General features: G+C 41.0%; 1 protein-coding gene across 2 annotated transcripts in view; it reads left to right on the top strand.

Annotated features, from left to right (window-relative positions):
- The window catches only part of si:ch211-45c16.2 (mitogen-activated protein kinase kinase kinase 13), an 85,787-nt gene that overhangs the window by 39,629 nt on the left and 31,969 nt on the right, over positions 1-14,189 (top strand). Inside the window, exon 1 of one of the 2 annotated variants that reach the window (XM_034186535.1) lies at positions 1,155-1,318. The exons of the other annotated variant lie outside the window; for it this stretch is intronic. The gene's annotated coding sequence lies outside the window, so the exon portion shown is untranslated. Of the gene's footprint in view, positions 1-1,154; positions 1,319-14,189 lie in introns of those variants that run through there. 2 annotated transcript variants of the gene reach the window in all.

The following is a 14,189-nucleotide window of genomic DNA, read 5'->3' as shown; positions in this document are numbered from 1 at the left end:
GTTTGACATTTTTTTTAACTTGGCCTATTTTAGATGGTTTTCACTGGGGACTAAACAGATTATAAGCGGTCCACTATTTAGTTTGATAATTAAAACTGTATAGAGGAAGTGTATGGGGCAATCGGAAAACACTGCAGTAAAATGATTCTTGTCCCCGCTGAATATGCTAAAATACATCAGGAAGAATATATGTATGTATGTAATATATATATATATATATATATATTTCTTGTTGTTTTTAAAGGTCTGGTTGCTGGATGTGGAAGATAGGGCACCTTAATTACAAATGGGTTCAGTGCACATTTTTACACTGAAGTTTATGGCATCACATTTAAAGTCATTTAAGTGTTCACCAGGCACAATCATGTTCAGTCTGTGTGACATGTAACGCACATGGCTTCCGATTGTTATTACTGCTTTTGCATTATTGACCCAAATTAAGCTCATAAGAGATATTTCCCCTAAGTGGGGGTGGGGAAAAAGTCAGCTTCATCACACCCTAAAAGCCAGTTCGTACCCAGACTAGCTCAAAATTGCTGCTTCTCCTCATACATCTGTGTTACACTTTTGTTTTTTGTCTCACTCACTATAATATGTTGATGACTCTTGTCCACACTGGCACTTTCATTGAACCTGTCATCTGAAGGTAAACAAACAGTTATGTTACAATATTATGATGTCCCAGTGGACACAATTCATTCTCTGCTCGGGCAGTTGAATGTAAAATAGGGTCTTTGGTTTGTCCAAAATGAAGATGGAAGGCAAAGTTGTAACGAAGTGTATACGCATGTGAAATATTTAGTTGCTGACCCCAGTGTGAGAAGGGTGTTGTGTGGTACATGGTACATGTGGTATTTTAAATGAGATGTTTTGGGCAGTACTGATTACTCACTGGGCATGAAAGGATTTTCTTTTGTGCAGAAACAGCCTGTCCTTCTTACAGACGCCACCGCAGCCTAACCTGCTGTTCGTGGCTGGTACCTCCCCCACCCTTAGCTCAACCCTGCTCCTCCTGTGCTTTCCTTCTCTTTCTCTTGCTCCTGCTGTCTGAATCTGTGCAGGCTCCTCCCCTCGTGCATGTCCCCCTCTCTGCGTCAGATGAGTCCATTCATGAAAAGTGTGACGTCAGCAGCGCTTTGGCAACTGGTGACGCTGCCACCCACTCAGAGCTCAGGTGCTGCAGGAGTTTGAGGAATGTCTGCCACTCGCTGGCCCCCCATTCTGTCTTTTTCTGGGTCTGCACCGTCTTTCTCTCCTGGCTTTTTTATGTCTTTTGCTCAGAGCTGAGGGAGGACAATGCTGCTGAGCTCTGTCTGCTGTGAGTAGTGCCGATATCTTTGCCTTAGATCTGAATGGAAGCTTTGTGATGATGTGGCTAGTGTTTTATTTGACTGTGTGTTATTCCTTCCTTTATTGTGTGTGTGTGTGTGTGTGTGTGTGTGTGTGTGTGTGTGTGTGTGTGTGTGTGTGTGTGTGTGTGTGTGTGTGTGTGTGTGTGTGTGTGTGTGTGAAAGCACATCAGCTGTCAGCATTTCGCTCAGTGCTGCAGAAGAACACTCAGCAGTCGTGCGTTGGTGCGTGCAGGAGCTATTTTGGGCTCAGCCGTGATGCTGCTGCTTTGTGATGCAGCACTTCTCTCTCCCCTCATGAAGGGCACGTTGGAGAGTCAGTAAACATATAGAACAACATAACACACCCCCGCCCATCATCATCATCTTATGGAGCAGCCAAATGAAACAAAGCACAGCCTCCAAGGCGCGATAATGGTGTTGTCAGAGAGGACGGACTTTTCTAGGACGCACGTGTTTTTCACTCAGCCACGAGCTGAAATCTGTTGGCAGTACATTCATAAATCAGTTTCCTTTCCTGGTCTCTCATCTCTGGCTAACTACCGCTTGTTGCCGGTGTTTTCTTGACTTTATCTTGTCATTGCTTCAGCATTTTCTTTTTCAGCTTGTTCTTAATTTTCATTAATGTAATTGCTCAGGATGAGAAGCCTGCAGAAGAGGAGGAGGAGAGTGATCCATCCATCCGTCCATCACAGTGGGACAACAGCTCCATGTTCATGCCCCTAAGGAGTGTGGATGTGGAGTATGATTTTAGCTGTTTGGATTGCTGAATGCAACATTTAAATGGACATGAGGTGCATGTTATCAGTCTTATGGGCAGACAGGGGATAGTATGAACCCATGAGCTAATAATTCCACTAATGCATATTGATTTTCTTATATTCAGTTGTAGCAGAGTCTGTCATCAGGAAAAAAGTAGAACACACAACCACCCACTTCTGTTCTTTTGATCCTAACCCCCCCCCCCCCACACACACACACACACACACTTTTCCCCCATGGGTATCTTTTATTCGTGTTCATACTGCAGTCTTTAACATGGTGTCAGTCACAACCAGCCTCCTGCAATATGCGTGTTTGTCTGTTGTGCTACTTTTTTGTGTTTGTGTCACTCCACGGCCCTTGCTGTTGGCAGGCCGTCCCTATTAGAACAGCACAAGGGGGATTGTTGTGGCAGCAGCTGCTGTGTGCGTGCTCCTGTCTCCTGGCCGTGCAGGGCAGACAGGCCCAGTTCACATGGAGCCGGCTCCTCTGGTGTCCTTTGTTGTCTCTCTGGGAGTCTTTCCATTAGAATGTGCCCGGTACTGTATCAGCCCACGAGCACCCACAGCAGCAGAATTGCTATTTCTTCTTTTTCTCTTTCATTTTCCTTTGATCTCACTCTTTCTGATTTTCTCCATATCAGCCTCATTCACAGTGTTCCATATTCTTTGCTTCTTCCTAATCTACTTTTCTTCATCTGATTTTCTCGGAGTGATTCTTTACTTCTCTCTCTCCTTCCACTGTTTCCTTGGCCCCTCTGTCTCTTTTTGTCTACTTGTATTCATTGTCAACTCGGACGGCTGTAGTTGGCATATATGGAGCTCTGTCTATGGAGCTCTAGCTTTATCGTTAAGTATTGCTTTGAATAAAGAGTTTACCTGACTGAAAAACCTTCTATTGATCCATTTTGAGCCTTTGAGGAGGGTGTTTGTGTGTTATTTGCTTATTTCAACATCTTTAAGGAGACTAATAAGTCCTGCTTGCATTGTTGGTTGTAGTTTCACTGTGCTGGAGGGAGTCTATGATGTGTCGATAGCACATTCTCATTCACTTGTTTATTTTCTCCAGTTCTGGCTGATACCGGTTTAGACTATTTGAGGCACAAGTTATGTGTGTCTGTGATCTTTATTTGGAGTATTAGTGATTCAGATTTTAATTATCAGAGCTCATTAAGCAGACTTCCTGTGTATCTAAATTGTAACTGGTTCATCAGATGGGATTTGCTCCAGTGCATTCATGCGTCATATTTGATTCATTGGCATGTTTTTGAGTTGAAGGCCTTACTAATTTTTTTTAATGCTTCATCATTTATGTCATTAACCAAGGATCAGATTGGTGAAAGTTTAGGGAAGAAGATAGTTGTAAGAAATTCTCCCTACCACATATAGATACTTACATACTGCCATAGGGGGCGCACCATTTGTTTTCCCATGAATTTTCCAAGGTTTGCCAACCATTGTATTTCAGGCTCTGGCTCCTTTGAAACATGTAGTGTATTCACACACACACACACACACACACACACACACACACACACACACACACACACACACAAAAATACATCTCAAGATTGGAAAAACTACGAAGTCCCACTGATTTTACTTCTCTGGTGTTGACACATGGCATGTAAACAAAGTCACTGTCCACTTCAATACTTCAAAGTACTCATACGTGTGTACAAATCTCAGCTTTCAGTTTTTCAATTTCAATTTATTTTCATTTATATAGTGCCAAATCACAACAAGGTTGCCTCAAGGCGCTTCATACAAGTAAGGTCAAACCATACCAACCCCCAGAGCAACAGTGGTAAGGAAAAACTCCCTCTGAGGAAGAAACTTCAAGCAGACCAGACTCAAAGGGGTGACCCTCTACTTACTCTCAGGGCATCATAGAGTTGCAGGTCCTGAGAGTCTGAACCGAACTGGGCAAAAAGGCTTTTAAATTTTCTGCCCCGTCTACCTGGAATGATGTTCAGATGGACTTGAAATTGGCACATCTTCTATCTCTGGGGAAATTTAAGGCAATGATAAAAGACAGAGAAATAAGCTCTATTGGAGCTTTTGACTGCACTGTGTAATCAAGAAATTCCACTCTTGTTTTTCTATAATGTGTGAAATGGTGCCTGTATTTTATTTTGGTTTTGTGTGTTTGCTATAATTTGTTTTGTGCTGCCCTCTTGGCCAGGTCACTCTTGAAAAAGAAGTTTTAAATCTCAATGACTTTTTTACCTGCTTAAATAAAGGACATTGATTGAAAATCCTACGACTGTCCGTAAGCATCTGATAGCCATCGTCACGTTTGTGTTGCTAGATTCTTTCATTTGTTCGTCCACAGTCAGTAAGCAAGTACCATCGCTAACATGAATGACTGTTTGCTGTTTCAAGTACCGTGTCCATGTCACAGCTGTCCCATGGAGATCACTAACATCGTTATCCAACGTTGTCCCCTGCGGTTGCTTTCTCGTCGACTCTTTGAGGTCACAATTCTCCAAAATCTGATAAACTTGTGTGGCTTTGTCTGTAAGACTCACCGGTTACCATCATAGTTTTCCCACTGCAGGGAACACTCCTTATAGCAATACATTTTTTCTGCCATGGGAACCATCATATTCCTGAAATTTTTGCACACTTCCATGACAGACTTGGAGATAACACATGAAAGTAACAATGTACAAACATTAAAAACTAATTATAAAGTGCATTAGCCAGGCGATGCTCAGTGAATATGGTCACTGCTACCAGATGTGTGTTGATCAGCTAAAAAAATGCAGATGTTGACGACGCAATGCATTCTGGATCAAATTATTTTTATTCTTTCTTTCTTTCCTACATGCTGTTGGATAATTCAGGGAGGAGGTGAGAGAGGCTCTGTGTGATGGTGAGTAGATGTGTATGACCTGGCGTCTACTGCAGAAGTGGTGAGGCAGACTGAACAGATGATTACAAAGGTGAAGAGAGTGGTAGAAAAAAAAATGGGACCATCAAAGACATTAAGAAACTAGGTGATTTGCTGTAAGGTAAGGAAAGGTGGCAAAAGTTAAGGGAAATATGTATGGTGACCTGTAAAGGAAAGAGAAAATGACTGTAAAAGAAAGAGATGACATAGGCTAGACAGATGGACCAGGCTGGAAAGGAGTGTGTTGAGAAGGTGGGGAACTTTGACAAGGTGATGACCAAAGAAAATGAGAGGCTGTGTGATGTGGAAAGAGCGAATCAGGCAGTGAAATAAATTAGTAAAGATGAATCGAGGACACATATGAAAGAGATTGGTCAAGATGATTTACCAGTGGAGGCATGGAGAGATGGCAGTGAAGTTTTTAACCAGAATATTTAATAAAATATTCCAAAGTTATAAATTGCTTAAAATTTGTGGTTTGGAAGCAGTGATACGGGGGGGGGGGGGGGCAACAGACGGAGCTGGAAGTAACAGAGCTGAAGATACTGTGATTTTTCTTGCGAGTGTGAAGCATGGACAGGATTAGGAATGAGCATATCAAAGGGATGTTGCAGGTAGGTTGGTTTGGACACAAAGTGAGATGCCAGATTGATTAGTACATTGGAGGTACATGGGATATAACCAGAGAAGGATGCTGAGGATGGGAACCACCAGGCAGGAGGAGAAGAGTAAGGCCAAACAGGAGGTTTATGGATGTGGTGAGGGAGGACATGCAGGGGGTTTGGTGTGAGAGAGAAATGTAAAAGAGATGGGATGAGATGGAGACAGATTTTCTGCTGTAATGACCTGTGAGGGTCATCCAAATGAAGAAATGGATCACTCACCTACCCATCCCCCCCAGCAGTCTGTGTGCTGCTACCTCGTTCACCCACGTGACAATTCTCCCTGAGCACTCAAATTATACCACACAGATTCCAGATGATCCCATCTGACACTTTCTCTGTGAACACAGCTTTGCCCTTGTTGTTATTTACACAGCAACACCAGTCAAACCCCAAGTAAGCATGTGGGTGGGTAAGGATTACTATGCTGTGGCCTGTTTTCCACTACATCCACCACCAGCTATTTAAATCAGCCCAGGTGAGTCACCAGAGGGACTCGAAATGAAGAAAGAAGGATTATAGTGAAATGTCAGCCATGTGATGATAGATGCCTGAACACCATGCCAGAATTTGGTCCTTCCCTCCAGTGGGCTGCTGTGCCCCCACTAGCAGATTATTACTTTTACCCACCTACAGCAGTCTGTCCAATCCCTTCTGGCAGGGCTCATGGCTATAACAGCGAAGGAAAGCTGATTTAGACATTGGCCCACATCTCGACAGTCAACTCAGAACTGGGTGGTACTTTTTGTAGTCGTGTATCTGAGGTCCTTTTTATTTTATGAAAAAATATTATAGCACAGTAATTTGTCTAATTTACTTATTTATTTTTTGTATAGCTTATGTAACACACATAAACAATGGTGCCAGTTAGATATAATTCACATGTTCAAAGAAAATTAGGGTTGGGATGACTAATGAAAATCATTAGTTGACTAGTCATCCAATAAATTTGACATTGAATGAATTAAGCCAACTTCAAATCGTCATGGTGAAACTCAAATGTGACATTTATTTTACAAATATAAGCACAAAATGACACATACAAAAAACAGCATTTGCACAAAGACAATAGCTGCATTAATTTCTTTAAAACAAAAAGTATGTGTACAGTTCATATTAGTTTACCCATAGTATTTCTCCACCAAAATGATAACCTGTAATGAAGCAATTCTTTTATTATAAAAAGCTTGGTCTTTTTGACATGTAGAGAAGCCAGTTTAACCCATTTTATTAAAGGCATCAACTTGAGTTCTTGGTGTGAATGTAATTTCTCCGTAGTGTGTTCATATTCCTATTTTGGACTTGGGTACAGGAGAAATAACTTGCCTTCTTCAAGCTCAAGCCTCCCTAGGAGGGATAGCTTATTGTCAGCCACTGCTCTCATCTTACTTTAATTTGTGATCTGTATTTAAATTTTAAACCATGAAGTACAGTTTAGAAATAATGGCATTGGGTAGCATTTTCAAAAGCTTTTTGAAAAATATCTCTACCATAGTGATGTTGTCTTTCTAAAATTTCATGCTAATCAATCTAAGTCTGAGCTGAGCCCGTGAGTCATGTAAATAAGTCCTATGTAAGCCCAAAAGCCCATTGGTGCGGGTCTTTCTTGACGCATTCCACAGCGTAGAACGGATGAGAGTTTACAGCTAACCCTGGACAGCATGTCTGTTTGACGTGGACTACTTCCTCAGCCAAGGCCCAGTACCCATTTACAGCTGGGTGGATTGAGACAGTAGGGGATTGCATGTGTCATTGTGCATGCCTGGACGTAGTCCTTGCGCAGTGCATCATGGGATAGTCTGTATGCCTACAGCCAGCATCCGTGGCTGTAAACAAAGGGAGATGCGGTACTTTTAAACCAATTTTGGACCCAGAAGATGTACCTGGAGCTGTTACTAACTCACTATTTGAGCCAGCAACAGTAATGGAACTAAAAATATGGTTAAAATGGAGAATTGCAAGTTTAAAAGGCAAGAAATAGCATCTGATAGAGGTACATTCTGTATAACTTGCTTCTAGGAGTTATTACCTTGTGAATGATGGGGATAAATTGCACATATTTAGAGGTTTTATATCAAATGTTCATAAAATTCTTAATCTTTGGACTTTTTCCGCGGGGAAAAAAAACTGTTGTAATGGAGATCATCTTGGCTACGCATTTTTGAGATCATTCGGATCAGTACGTGTGCTCTGCATCGTCTCTGTGCAAACCAAAGACACACATTTCTAGATGTATGGTACTCTGAACCTCTGGGGAAAGAAAGAGAGAGAGAGAGAGAAAGAAAGACAGTTGTTTTTGCACTAAAATGCGGCATGAGAAAGCTGCTCTGGGCGGGGGGATTTTGGGAAGGATTTACTAAGTTACCCGTCAAGTGGCGGCCACAGTTTTGCCACAGTTGTAGGTAAAGCTATTATATTGGTGGTTTTGATAGAAGTGGTTTGAATGGAAAACGGTTGGTGTGCCTATCATGTAAGTTTTCTGGCTGCTGCAGACTCTGTGGGTTGATGTCAGCTTGAACTTATTAAGCTTTCACTTATTTCCAGTCCTTCCAATATTGTGAATCCACTTGTTTATCCCTGAGATTGTCATTGAATCATCCAGGGACACAACAAGTGGTCCCCAGCATTCTGAGCCTTTTGTTTACTTTCTGAGCGTGTCTCATCCAATATGGCAAGTATGCAATCCTCCTATTAATGCCTTGTCCACACAGAAACAGAATTTTTTCTTTGTCCTTTTCAAAACGTTTTCTGTAAACAGGGCACCATTTCAACAAATATATCCGTACACACAAAACCACTGAAAACACTGTAGTAGCCTCCTGCAGAAATGTAAATATTGTTTTTGATTGATTGATAGAGGGGCTTTATTGAACATGTATAAATTGTACATAAGACAGTAGGATCTTAATTATTAGTTAAACGACTGCAAAGTGTAAAGAACACAATGCTTATACAGCCGAGGGCATTTTAGCATTGTGTTATATTTAAAGTCATGAAGATCTTTAGAGATGTACGTCATTCCACAGAGCAGCAAAAATCCTGGTCCAGTGGCTTGTTTTCTGCTGGCTAGCATGGCACCATTTTCCCAGATACCGAAGGACTCCATTTGGTCTTTTGCCAGTGTTTCTTGTTATGTTACCCCCTTTTTGAGATCTGCTGACTTCTCTGTGGATTCTTTTCTGTCAAAAATTATGAATTGATATTTTCAAGTACAACCCCAATTCCAATGAAGTTGTAACATTGTGTAAAATGTAAATAAAAACAGAATAAAATGATTTCCTCTTCAACCTATATTCAATTGAATACACCACAAAGACAAGATATTTAATGTTTAAACTGATAAACTTTATTGTTTTTGTGCAAATATTTGCTCATTTTGAAATGGATGTCTGCAACACGTTTCAAAAAAGCTGGGACAGTGATATGTTTACCACTGTGTTACATCACCTTTCCTTCTAACAACATCCAATAAGCTTTTGGGAACTGAAGACACTAATTGTTGAAGCTTTGTAGGTGGAATTCTTTCCCATTCTTGCTTGATGTACGACTTCAGTTGTTCAACAGTCCCGGGTCTCTGTTGTCGTATTTTGCGCTTCATAATGCGGCACACATTTTCAATGGGTGACAGGTCTGGACTGCAGGCAGGCCAGTCTAGTACCCACACTCTTTTACTACAAAGCCACACTGTTGTAACACAAGCAGAATGTGGCTTGGCATTGTCTTTCTAAAATAAGCAGGGACGTCCCTGAAAAAGACGTTGCTTGGATGGCAGCATGTGTTGCTCCAAAACCTGGATGTACCTTTCAGCATTGATGGTGCCATCAAGATGTGTAAGTTGCCCATGCCATGGGCACTAACATACCATACCCCATACCATCACAGATGCTGGCTTTTGTACTTTGCGCTTGTAACAATCTGGATGGTCTCATTCATCTTTTGTCTGGAGCACACAACATCCATGATTTCCAAAAACAATTTGAAATGTGGACTCATCAGACCACAGCACAGTTTTCCACTTTGCGTCTGTCCATTTCAAATGAGCATGGGCTCAGAGAAGGCGGTGACATTTCTGGATGTTGTTGATGTATGGCTTTCACTTTGCATGGTAGAGTTTTAACTTGCACTTGCAGATGTAGTGGCGAACTGTGTTAACTCACAATGGATTTCTGAAGTGTTCCTGAGCCCACGCGGCAAGATCCTTTACACAATGATATCAGTTTTTAATGCAGTGCCACCTGAGGGATCGAAGGTCACGTGCATTCAATGTTGGTTTTCAGCCATGCCGCTTACGTGTAGAAAGTTTTCCAGATTCTCTGAATCTTCTGATTATATTATGGACTGTAGATGATGGAATCCCTAAATTCCTTGCAATTGAATGTTCACAAACATTGTTCTTAAACTGTTTGGCTATTTTTTTTCACGCAGTTGTTCACAACGTGGTGAACCTCGCCTCCTTTGCTTGTGAATGGCTGAGCCTTTTGGGAATGCTCCTTTTATACACAATCATGACACTCACCTGTTTCCAATTAACCTGTTCACCTGTAGAATGTTCCAAATAGGTGTTCTTTGAGCATTCATCAACTTTCCCAATCTTTTGTTGTCTCTGTCCCAGCTTGTGTTGCAGGCAACCATTTCAAAATGAGCAAATATTTGCACAAAAACAAAGTCTATCAGTTTGAACATTAAAGATCTTGTCTTTGTGGTGTATTCAGTTGAATATAGGCTGAAGAGGATTTGCAAATTATTGTATTCTGTTTTTATTTACATTTTACACAATGTTCCAACTTCATTGGAATTGGGGTTGTATAAGGGAATACTTGAAACATAGTGAATCACGTGTCTGTCCTAAGCATGGCTTGACCAAAAAGTCAGTAATACTCATATTTTTAAGTGAGTTATTGTTTCTCTAGGCTATTATATTTAGTTGCCTTGCCCCCCACCAACACATACGCATAGAGAGGCATTTATGACCAATATATTGTCAGATGACTGCTTCACAACATTGTTTACTTACCTCCTGAACAAGGTTCACAAAAAGTCCATAGTCTACACTGAAGTGAGGAAACAAATACAGATATTATCGGGCAAAGGTTCAACTCTGCCCAGAGTTCAAAGTGGTCAAAGCTGGAATTCATATCACACCGACTTTGACCATAGATGTTCCTGACCTATAGAAGATAGGATATAGTGCTTATGTTCTTTCAATCTATTGTCTTTGTCTAAAGAATACAAAAATGATACTGTTCTTATGAACTGTTTTTCTGCAGTAACAGAAGCAGTCTGAAGCTGGAATCTATTTTTTCTTCTCAGCCACAAACCCTCCCGGATGTTCAACTGATGATTGTGGTTGATGTGGACATTATCCCTGAAAGCTGTAGGCCAGCTGTGTTTCTCCGTTTAACTGATTTCTTTGTGGTTTATAGGAAAGTCAGATGCCTTAAAAACACCAGCTAAAAGTTAATATCATGTGTCTGCCACCCTCTTGTCATCTGTGTATATTGAATATTATTATTAATTTATATTTATATAATGCCTTTCAAGGAACCCAAGGTCACTTTATGCAGAAACTGGTTGGTTGAAAAGCTGCAGTACGCTGGCATGCTCTCACATCAACATCAACAAACCTATTCATACCAATCTAGTACTACAACAATAATTATAATTATTTCAACAAGTCTGATGTTGGGCTAGTTGTATGCTAACTAGCAAACCAAGCTGACATGGAGTAACTTGACGCAAGCAGTCTACCGTGATCACTACCAAATTAATACATACTCTGAGAGCCTGCTTGTTTGTTTGTTTGTTTGTTTTGTTTCCTATCATGTTTCATTTTATAACAGGCTGAAAACTGTATTGATCTGTTTTTGGAACAGTTTACAGTTTAATATACCAGGATTAAAAAAAATGTCTTATGTGACACAAGTTGATGTCATAGCTGTCGCCATTTGGGCAGTTGTTGCTTTTGCTACTTCAGAGGCCAGCAGAAAGCTTATGAATGGTTAATGATGTAACATACATTCAGTGACTCTTGCATCAAAGCAAGAAGGTCGGAGTTTCAATTCCACCACTGCCAAATTAGTTAGCTTGTATGTTGTCTACATGGCTTCCCTCCAGACACTCCAGTTTCCTCCCATCATTGGAACATGGTCATTAGGTTCATCTTTCTTTCACAGCTGTTGACCAAGACAGTGTCTCTATATCTGGAGTTGGTCCCTGGACATTGGACTTGGTTGCTTCCCACTCCTAGTGGTAGGATTGTGTGTGTGATTAGGATGGTTTTATTGAGAGAAGAAACTTCATTGTATGTAAGATACAATACAGAACTTCATAACTGTGTAACATGTAGGTGAACGCAACATTTAAAAAAAAAATCATGTTGCTTACTTGAATTTCAGCATGAAGCGATGATACCAGGACAACATAAAATAGGTTGGCATTAAATCCTGAACTTCAGTGCTAGCATAAATATTGCGATCAATTGTGAACAAAATAACTCAGAAACGGCTGAGTAGATTTTCACCAAACTTGGTAGGCTATTAAAAATTAAAAATTTAGTCAGGAAATTATTTTCCCAGATATCTCTCTGACCAGTTAAGCTATAGTGACACTGTAACGCTTACATTAATCAGTCATTTGTAATCATTTGACACCAGTGACATTAGAATAATGTGCTCTGAAATACTGTAGTGTGTGTGGAGGGGGCTTGCTCCTCTGATGCCTTTGTTTTTACATTGGCATCAGTTTTTTTTTAAATTTTTTTAATAATATTTCATATGATTTTTTTTTTTTTTTTTTTTTTTTTTATGAACACTAAAGTACTATTTGTACCTCTTCCTCATATTGAAACAAGCCATCACACTGAAAAAAGATGACCTACTTCTTATCCTGTCTCCCCTTTCTGACTTGGGTTAGTGGGTACAAAGCTGCTGCCCTCCAAGCCGAACGGATGGATGAGACTGAGTGTGGCTGCTAACAGAACGTTATAATGGATGCTGTGTTGACATGGTAACACGTGAATGATGAGGTGGGATATGGTCTAAATTGGTTCTTTGGTAGTGGCGCAGCTGTCAGCTAAAGCGAAGTTCCCCTGTGGGGCCCAGCGGGGGTTCCTTTAATGAGGACTGAAGTGATGGAGACACTGCTGCTGTAGTATACGTGTCTGTATGCATTAAAGGTCTGTCGCCTGTCTGTCTGTCTACATTGCTAATAAGCTTTGTTGCTTTTATGAAGCTTCTTTGGCACAGTCTGGGCAGCCATGTAGGCGTTTTCTATTTGGCACAAAAACAAAATTGCCTTCCCCAGTGGATTGCTGGGAGTACTGGGATTATTGGATCCTGCCAGACACGCCCCGAGCATGTGTGTGCTCTGAACCTGATCCCCCTCTGCCACACCAGCTGCGGTGGATGTGCACACACATCCTCAGAGTTGTACAGTAACAATACTAGTAAGGTATTCCTCTGCCAGAACTGCTCCACTGCCAGAAGTGTAAATGGTAAATGAAATGTAGATGTCACAATGCATTGTGCTGTCAGCTGGTGGCATAAGGTCGCCTTCAGAGAGGCGAGGAATGAAAGGAAGTGTGTAGAGGATATCTGAAGGGGGAGGGCTGTGTATGGTCTGTGTTTGTACATGGCTGTCTCTAGAGTGCTGTAGAAGGATTAAAGGATCAGGTCCGGATAATTCTCTCATTCTTTCTCTCTCTCTTTTTCTTGATTTTTTTTTTTTTTTTAACTATTTCTCCTGAATTCAATTTATTATACAGCACCAAATCACAACACAAGTCACCTCAAAGTACTATACATGACTAGTTTCCATTGTAGACCTTACCCACCCCATGAGCAAGCACTTTTGTGACATTAGTAAGAGGAAAAACTCATTCAGCGTTTTTTAAATTTTACACATTATTAATCCCCAGGGAAACATTGGGTGTCATAGCAGCAATACACAGAAACGGTATTACAGGGCAAAAGAACAATAGGAATAGCACAGTTTAAAAGTTAAAGTGTGGGATAATGACAAATAATGTAAGTTATAGTGATGTACTGTGACAGATGTAGTGCATAGAGGGGAAAAAAGCAGAATACATAAAAATACTTGAACAGGTGTTGCAATGGTACACATGTGGTGTGCCGGGGGGGCAGCTGGACATGTTGCCAGCAGATGTGGACATGCGCCCTGTGGACGAGCGCCCTGCTTTTCATTCATGTCATTTCATGACTGTACGTCTGTGACCATGGGTCGTCTACAGAGGAACAGACAGTGTTTTTATATGGTGTGTGGTTGATTTGTTTTATTAATACGTCCATGTCCTTCATGATATCAGACATTTTCCTTCACCTTTTACAAGATAGGATAGTGATGGTAGCTCAGTGGTCATGTTTCTGGCTGCCAATGGGAGGTTTTGGAAATTGCAGGTTCGAATCCCATAGGTGGCATGTATTTTTATTTTTTTTTTCACAGCAGCTGCGCGATGTGGGTACACATGCTGCAGCTGCTCGCACTGTGTTCTCGCGTGCATGAA

The sequence above is a fragment of the Thalassophryne amazonica genome, chromosome 14 (assembly GCF_902500255.1).
Source record: "Thalassophryne amazonica chromosome 14, fThaAma1.1, whole genome shotgun sequence".
In the NCBI taxonomy this organism is placed as follows: domain Eukaryota; kingdom Metazoa; phylum Chordata; class Actinopteri; order Batrachoidiformes; family Batrachoididae; genus Thalassophryne; species Thalassophryne amazonica.
Note: the sequence above shows the minus strand (reverse complement) of the source record. Positions and strands in the feature narration are given on the sequence as shown.